At 37.2% G+C, this 8,487-nt stretch overlaps 1 pseudogene; it reads left to right on the plus strand.

Annotated features, from left to right (window-relative positions):
* The first annotated feature begins 5,055 nt into the window (after nt 1–5,055).
* On the plus strand, nt 5,056–7,101 carry LOC149845416 (uncharacterized; annotated as a pseudogene).
* Nucleotides 7,102–8,487: the final 1,386 nt, after the last annotated feature.

Here is an 8,487-nt window from a genome sequence, read left to right on the forward strand (position 1 = left end):
TCTAATTTGATTTGTTCTAAGCCTGCAGGGAAGGTGATACCATTTTTTTTTCGGCTGGCCAAACTAAATGAAGGATTAAATATTGTCTGATATGGTCCCTATAATGTATATGCTTCAGATTGTGTGAACCTTTCCTCCATTTCGACAGGTTTTGTATATTTTCAATCAACAGTTTGATTCGTTCTGACTCACTTATCTATAGCCGCTTACTCTATTTGTATATGTGTAACATTTCTTCATGTGCATAACCACCATGACATCTATTGTAGCACAATATTTACATCCACTGTAGTTTTTGCATATTCATCTTTAAAAGCAGCACACCGTTTCATTTATTCCTTCATCAATAGCCGTTCTGCGTCTCCCCCACAGTCACATATTGAGATTCCAGCAGTTCCAGCATTGTCATTGGCTAGTATATAATCCATAGGAGAGTATCTTATGCTGAAAACTTGGAATAGTTGAGCACCAATACAAACTGGCTCAGATGATTCCAGTTTTCAAAATCTTGCATCTGAGAATGGCAACTACAACTGTTTCAGCATGGCTCGTAGAAGCAATAAACTAGGATCTACTTACAGCAAAATCCCCAGCTGCATTACCCATATTCACAAATCCTGTTAAGTATTTATTACACTCATGTCATAGCATTGGTTAACAACTGCGTGAGCACATTTCCCTATTATGTTAGTTAGGTAGCTCCATTACAGTTCACAACATAAGTTTAACTATTATTATAATATGCTTCACATCATCCCCCCCCCCTGGAGATTTTTTTTTTATTTGCCAAAAACATATGTTAAATCTGACTTGGTTGTCATTTCCACCATAACACTCCATATCCCCACTTCCCTCTCATGCACTTCTTCACTTGCACTTGCACAACATATGTGCATCATCTTTTAACATGCATTACCTACCACAATCCCACTGCACCATTATCCCTTGCATTACCTCACAACCTCTAGGTTTCCAGTTTAGATGGTTACCATTCACCTTAAATGTCATTATAGCTCATTTCCTGTTATCTCATTTTTCCAAAATTTGACATGTCATAGCATCTATAAGAGATATCATAATCGCATGTTTTGAGTCTTGGCTGGCAACGTAACCTTGTATTATTTCTGAGTAGTAGGTTCATGCGCATTATAACCTCACCCTCATTTCTAAGTATATTCACTTAAGGCATCATTCATAAACATGATTAACATTTGTGCTTTTCCATCATCTTTGTTAAGTGCTAACCCTGTTGTGCAGGAAACATGTGGAAAATTGTCATCACTTGGGAGTTGTAATTTTAAATGTTGTAATAAGTTAGGTCTTAATGAGAATTTACATTTTCTGCTCTAGCATAGAATGTATGAGCATAAATATCATAAATCTCTTGTTTTCATATCATTTTCATCTGATTTCTCAAAATTTTCACAAATGGGAACACGAATGGCACATGCACCATTTTTGCAAAAGGTGACTAATCCTAAGTTGATGATTTACATCAATGGCCATAGTCAGGATGTAAACAAAACTTAGGATTTTCATCTTTTATGGAATAACACTGGATCCACACTGGGTCTCTTTTTTAAAAATCATCATATTTCTAAATATTTTCTTCTTTTATCAGGGTTTAAATTAAAATTAACTCAAAATATATATCAATGGCCATAGTCAGTATATATTGAAAGTTAATTTCATTTTAAACTCTATAAAAGCACCAAAATATGTTTCATTCTTCATCTGAATTTAAATACAGATTATTATATAATATCTTCAATGGCCATAGTCAGGGATGTATTATATTTTTAATCTTATTTTAATTCATTTAAAGAATAAAATATGCTTTTCAAAATCCAATTTCAAAATTCTTCAAATTCATTCATCATTTAGGATAGAATTGCATCATATTTTCAATTATTTTTTTTCAAAACCCCAAGTGATCTTAAATATCTTTCTCCAAGTTTCTATTCAAATTCTATCACATTTTCCATATTCAAAATTCAATATTAAAAGTCCAATTTGACTTTATTCCTTTTGTACTCAAACTTCAATTTCCATATCTTAAAACCAATTTCAAAATTTAATTTAAACTTTGAAATCCCTGATTCATTTTCTGATTCACAATCAAGTTTATTTTCTTATCTTCAAATTCAAAATCAATGTCTGAAATTGATTATGAATCTCAGAATTTGACTCTTCCCAAATCTTAAATCCAATCTGGGTTTTCAAAAACCCAGAAAGTCTCATTTGGACTTTCAAAAATCCAAATTCCATTCCAGAACTCAATCCCATCTTGGATCTCAGACTTCAGATCCAAAATCCATTTAGAATTCCAAATTTCGGATCCAATTCCATATGAGATCTCAGACTTCAGATCCAAAATCCATTTAGGATTCCAAATTTTGGATCCAATTCCATCTGAGATCTCAAACTTCAGATCCAAATTCCATCATTGGATCTCAGATTTCAGATCCAATTCCTATTTACGATTCTAAATCCAGAATTCAACTTCATCAGGGATCTTAGATTTTAGATCCAATTCTCATTCAGAGTTCTAGATTCAGAATTCAACTCTATCTTGGATCTCAGACTTCAGATCCAAATTTCATTTAGGATTCTAGATCCAGAATTCAACTTCATTTTGAATCTCAGACTTCAGATCCAAATTCCATTTAGGATCCAGAATTCAACTTCATCTTGGATCTCAGACTCCAGATTCAAATTCCATTTGAGATGCCTGATTTCAAATCCAAGTCTATCTTGATTTACAAATTCCAAAAACCAATTCCATTTCCCTTAAACCCAATTCTATTTGGGTTTCTTAGATCTCATTTTGATTTCAAAGCTTCAAATGTAGAATTCAATTCCATTCCAAATTTCATTTCCTCTCCTAAATCCAAGTTCAAAGTTCAAATTCAAAGTCCATTTATGACTTTGAAATTTACATCTCTTCTCCTTTTATCTCAACTTCAAAATCATTCTTTTCAAAATCAAAGATTTACTCTCCCAAAACTCTGATTATTTTCAAGGACTTAGAACTTCAAAATATCTCTCCTGATCTATCTCAAGTTCTAAGTTAAGATTCATCCAGTCAAAGGCCATTTCTTCACTCTATTATCAAATTCATCTCAGAAACACTTGGAGATTTTCAAATCATTTTTTTGAAAAGAGCATACATCCTTGCATTGCACAAGCATGATTCTTTGTGCATTTAGAATAAATTCTTAGATAATCTTTTAGCAAAGCAAAAAGGCATAAATTTGACCCTTGGTTTGATTACCCCTGGCGACAGGAACGGTCGAACCTCGTACCGACGAGCGAATCCCGACTCCCAATTTTCCCGCAAATATTTCAAAAACGAAGGCGAGTAATTTTCTAAACATTTTCAAAATTAAGGTCAAGTGAGACCTTCGCAAAAGAGTTCCTCTCTCTTCTTCCTTTTCTCATTTCTCTCTTCTTTTCTATCTTTTATTCCCCTTTAAAAAGGGAATAGAGGTTAGAAAGGCGAAGAGAAAGGAGAAGAGGAACGAGAGGAAAAATTTTGCAATGATCACACCCGCCAAAGCTCAAAGACCCTGGAGCCCCGATCATTTCGTACACCATAGAAAACATCTAGATAGAACGTGCTCTGCTCGATCTTGGAGCAAGCGTGAACATCCTGTCTGGATACTTCTATGATTCATTTGGGCTAGGAGAAATGAAATCGACCCTTATTATGCTTCAGCTAGCAGATCGGTCAGTCAAGGTGATGAAAGGTATCTTGGAAGACGTGCTAGTGAAAGTAGATGATTTTTACTTTTTGGTCAATTTCATCATTCTCGACATGGAGGGAATTGACAACCAGCACCGGACTCTGATTATTCTTGGCAGACCCTTTTTAGAGACTGCCAATGCGTGCATTAACTGCAAAACCAGAGCCATGGATCTATCGTTCGGCAATTGAAAGGTTAGGTTGAACATTTTCAATGCCGCAATGGGTCCGGTGGGAGACATGGAGTGCTTCTATGTAGATTTTGCCTAGGAGTTGGTGGAAGCACAACCAGAGTTATACATGATAGAAGAGTCCGTTAAGTTGTATTGTAGTGTAGGAGACAACATAGATGTTTCTTCTGTGTCATCAGAACCCCATCGTTGGATAAGGATTGTCGAGCCTCTCCCACCACTTGCTGAGACCCCAGTCAGGTCGTCAATAGAGTCTCTTTCGCAACTCGAGCTGAAACCCTTACCAGATTCACTCAAGTATGCATATCTGGGAGACTGTGAGACCTTTCCTGTGATCATCTCTTCGTAGCTCACTAAAAAGCAGAAGCGTAGATTGATCAATATCTTGCGAGAACACAAGGCAGCGATTGGCTAGGGGTAGCGGATTTGAGAAGAATAGACCCTTCATTTTGTATGCATCGGATTCATTGTAATGAAGAATCCAAACCGGTTCGGGATATGCAGAGAAGGCTAAATCCCAACATTAGAGAAGTGGTGAAGAACGAAGTGGTTAAGTGGTTGAATGCAGAAATCATTTACCCCATTTCTGATAGCCAGTGGGTCAGCCTGATTCTGGTCATGCCTAAGAAATCGAGACTCACTGTTGTAGAAAACGAGAAAGGGGAGAACATCCCGATGAGAATCAACACAGGGTGACGAGTCTGTATTGACTACAGGAAGTTGAATGTTGCAACCCAGAAGGATCACTTCTCGTTGCCATTCATTGATTAGATCTTAGAGCGACTCGCTGAACAGAGCTACTATTGCTTTTTGGATGGTTATTCAGGATATAATCAAGTAGTTGTCCACTCTGATGACCAGAAGAAGACTACATTTACTTGTCTGTATGACACCTTCGCATTTAGGCGTATGCCGTTTGGGCTTTGCAATGCCCCAACAACTTTTCAGAGGTGCATGATTGCTATCTTCTTTGACATGGTGGACGATGTCATGGAAGTTTTCATGAACGATTTCTCTGTTTATGGCTCTTCATTTGAGGACTGCCTCCACAAACTTACTCGAGTACTGAGTAGGTGTATGGAGACAAACCTAGTGTTGAGTTGGGAAAAGAGCGACTTCATGGTCCAAGAGGGGATAGTACTCGAACACATTGTGTCCAAAAGAGGGATAGAATTCGATCGAGCGAAGGTGAAGTCGATTTCCCGATTGACTCCGCCCACTATTGTTAGACAGGTGCGTTCATTCTTAGGGCATTTTGGATTTTACAGGCGGTTTATCAAAGATTTTAGCAAAATCTCTCGACCACTCTGCTCTTTATTAGCAAATGATCAACCCTTTGAATTTGATGATGATTGCATGAAGGCCTTTGAGACACTTAAAGAGGCCTTAACCACTACGCCCATCCTGAGATTTCCGGATTGGACGCTTCCTTTTGAGATCATGTGTGATGCTTCCGATTATGAGATGGGGGTCATTTTAGGGCAAATGATTGATAAGAAGCCCTATGTGATCTACTATGCGAGCAGAACTCTGACTGATGCTCAGATGAACTACACTATGACAGAGAAAGAACTGCTCGCAGTAGTGTTCGCATTGGACAAGTTTAGGTCCTATCTTCTCGGTTCGAAAGTGGTTGTCTATTCTGATCACACTGCATTGAAGTGCCTTTTCAGCAAGAAAGATACCAAACCGAGGCTCATCCGATGGGTCCTGCTACTACAGGAGTTTAATCTCGAGATTCGAGATAAGATGAAAAGCAAGAACATAGTAGCAGACCATTTCTCGAGACTGATCATAGATTTCACTCAGGATCAAAGGTCGATCAGTGATTCCTTTCCCGATGAGCAAATTATGGCCATCAGAACATCACATTTGCCCTGGTTTGTAGATATTGTGAACTACCTAGTTTTGGGACAGATACCTACACATTGGTCTAAGAATGAGAGAGAGCGATTCTTAGCATAAGTCAGTCAATATTATTAGGACAAACTAGAGTTATTCAGATATTGCACGGATCAGATCATCAGAAGGTGCATCCCGGAGGAAAAGTACGAGTCCATCCTGAGCTTTTGTCATTCACTAGCCTGTAGAGGGTACTTTAGTAGTAGGAAAACAACTGCAAAGGTTTTGCAGTCTGGATTTTTTTGGCCCACACTCCACAGAGATGCTCATGAATTCTGCAAAAAGTGTATCTGTTGTCAGCAGACAGGGAACGCGTCCAAGAGGGACATGATGCCCTTGATCCCGATCTTAATTGTTAAGATTTTTGATGTTTGGGGCATAGATTTTATGGGCCCATTTCCGCCATTATTCGACAATTTGTATATCTTAGTGGTGGTCGATTACGTGTCCAAGTGGGTCGAGGTTGTGGCAACCAAGACCAACGATCACAGTGTTGTACTTAAGTTCATTAAGCACAATATTTTCAGTCTATTTGGTGTGCCACGTGTAATGATAAGTGATGGTGGCAAACATTTTAGGAACGTACATGTAACTTCTCTTATGAGAAAATACTCTGTCAATCATCGTTACACCACTTCTTATCATCAGCAGACCAGTGGACATGTTGAGGTTTCTAATAGGAAAATCAAGCAAATTCTAGAGAAGACAGTCCGCCCGGACCGTAAGGATTGTTCAAGGCGTTTAGATGATGCTCTTTGGGCATATATGATTGCGTTTTAAACCCCTATTGGCATGTCCCCATATCGTCTTATTTTCGGAAAAGCATGACACCTCCTTGTCGAATTGGAACACAAGGCTTACTGGGCAATAAAAAAGTTTAACTTCGATATCACCCAGGCTGGCAAAGAGCGATCATTGCAGCTCACTGAGCTAGAAGAGCTCAGAAATGATGTGTACGAGAATGCCAAGTTGTATAAAGCTCACACTAAGGTCTTTCATGATAAACACATTATCAAAAAAATGTTTGAGCCGGAGCAGAAAGTGTGGTTGTTCAATTCTCGCTTGCATTTATTCCCAGGTAAGTTAAGGTCATGATGGGATAGACCTTACATAGTGAAAGAAGTGTTTCCGTATGGGGCAGTGATCTTATTTGACCCATGCACTCAAGGCACATTCAGGGTGAATGAGCAAAGATTGAAGCCCTACATTTCAGATGTCTTACAGGCCAGTGAGTTTGAGGTCTGGGATCTCGCAAAGGACTAGGGTCCGAGTGGAAAAAGGTATCATATGTATATAGTAGAAGTAGGATTTTCAGTTTAGCAGTTCTTTTTGTCTAATTGTCAACATTTATTTTTGTTTCGTTAGGTGATTTCTGATGGACTGACATTTAATTTCAATCATGTTGGCTTATTTGATCATTCAGTGCATGAGTACAGGTTATTGGATTTAGGACATGGCCTTCAGAACAGATAATTGGCAAGGTCAGCTGAAAACTAAGTATTTGCATATGCTTAGTGGTGGAGCATGATCAAGTCAAGATTCAGCTCAAGAGGCCCTGCATATCAGGTTGCATCTATCATTTCTCCTGTCTTGATTTCAAGTTCGTTAGTGTGCATCTACAATGCATTTTTACATCTCTGCATACTACTAGGGATAGTGTCATTCAAGCATGGGGGGTGGTTCAGTAGATACACAATTTTTATCCTGTATATCATGTTTCAGTAGCTAAAACTCATAAATTAGGTGTTTCAGAATTTTTTTTTAGCATATATGAATGTTTTTGACATAATCTAACATGTTAGAAATTTTAAAAGCCCCATAAGGAAAATTTTTTCTGAACAAATCTAAAAAGAGTGAGTATTTATATGAAGTTCAAAGAAATGACTGTATTTGAATGTAAAAAGATAATTTTGAATCACAAAGTATAAGTATGCACAGTTTGAAATAAACTACTAAGTAAATAAATAATAGTAAGAAAAAGCTCAAGCTCAAAAGAAAAGAGCTTGCATTAGGTTATTTGGATAATTTCACAATCCTGAGTAAAATGAGTTCAGACACTAGTTAAAGCGTTTGATTTCCACCGGAAAAGGAGAGTAAAAACTTTATGAGCCTCGGAAGCTCAGACCAGACACAAGTTGAAGTGTCTGAATCTCATGTCGAAAGGGTAAATAAAGAAAGTCACTTTTGTGCCTAGTTAACGCCCTCGACATACAAATAGTGGTATAAGAAGGCATTAACATTGCACATGGCACAAAAATAGACCACACACAAGCTATCAAATGAAAAGAAAAGAAAAGAAAAGAAAAGAATCTGAAAGATTGAAAAAATTGAAAATCCAATGAAGAAAAAAAAAATGAGAGCTTAATGAAAAGAAAAATTCATTGCTTAGAAGTAGAATGAAAGACTGTACATAAAAAGATACAAGTGATGAAAAATGAACAATAGCATGACAATACACAATTTTTTGAGAAATAATCATAGATAAATGCGATTTTTAGAAGAGTGAAAGAAAGATTTTTATCATGCAGGTATAGAATCTCTAATTATGTTCTGAGAAGCGAAAAATTACATGAAATGTCTGCTAAAATTGATTTATGGAATTACCTAGCATTTTAGAAGAAAATTTTGAATTTCTGCATGATTTCTGAT

Source organism: Nuphar pumila, chromosome 2, assembly GCF_984573655.1.
Source record: "Nuphar pumila chromosome 2, dmNupPumi1.hap1.1, whole genome shotgun sequence".
In the NCBI taxonomy this organism is placed as follows: Eukaryota; Viridiplantae; Streptophyta; class Magnoliopsida; order Nymphaeales; family Nymphaeaceae; genus Nuphar; species Nuphar pumila.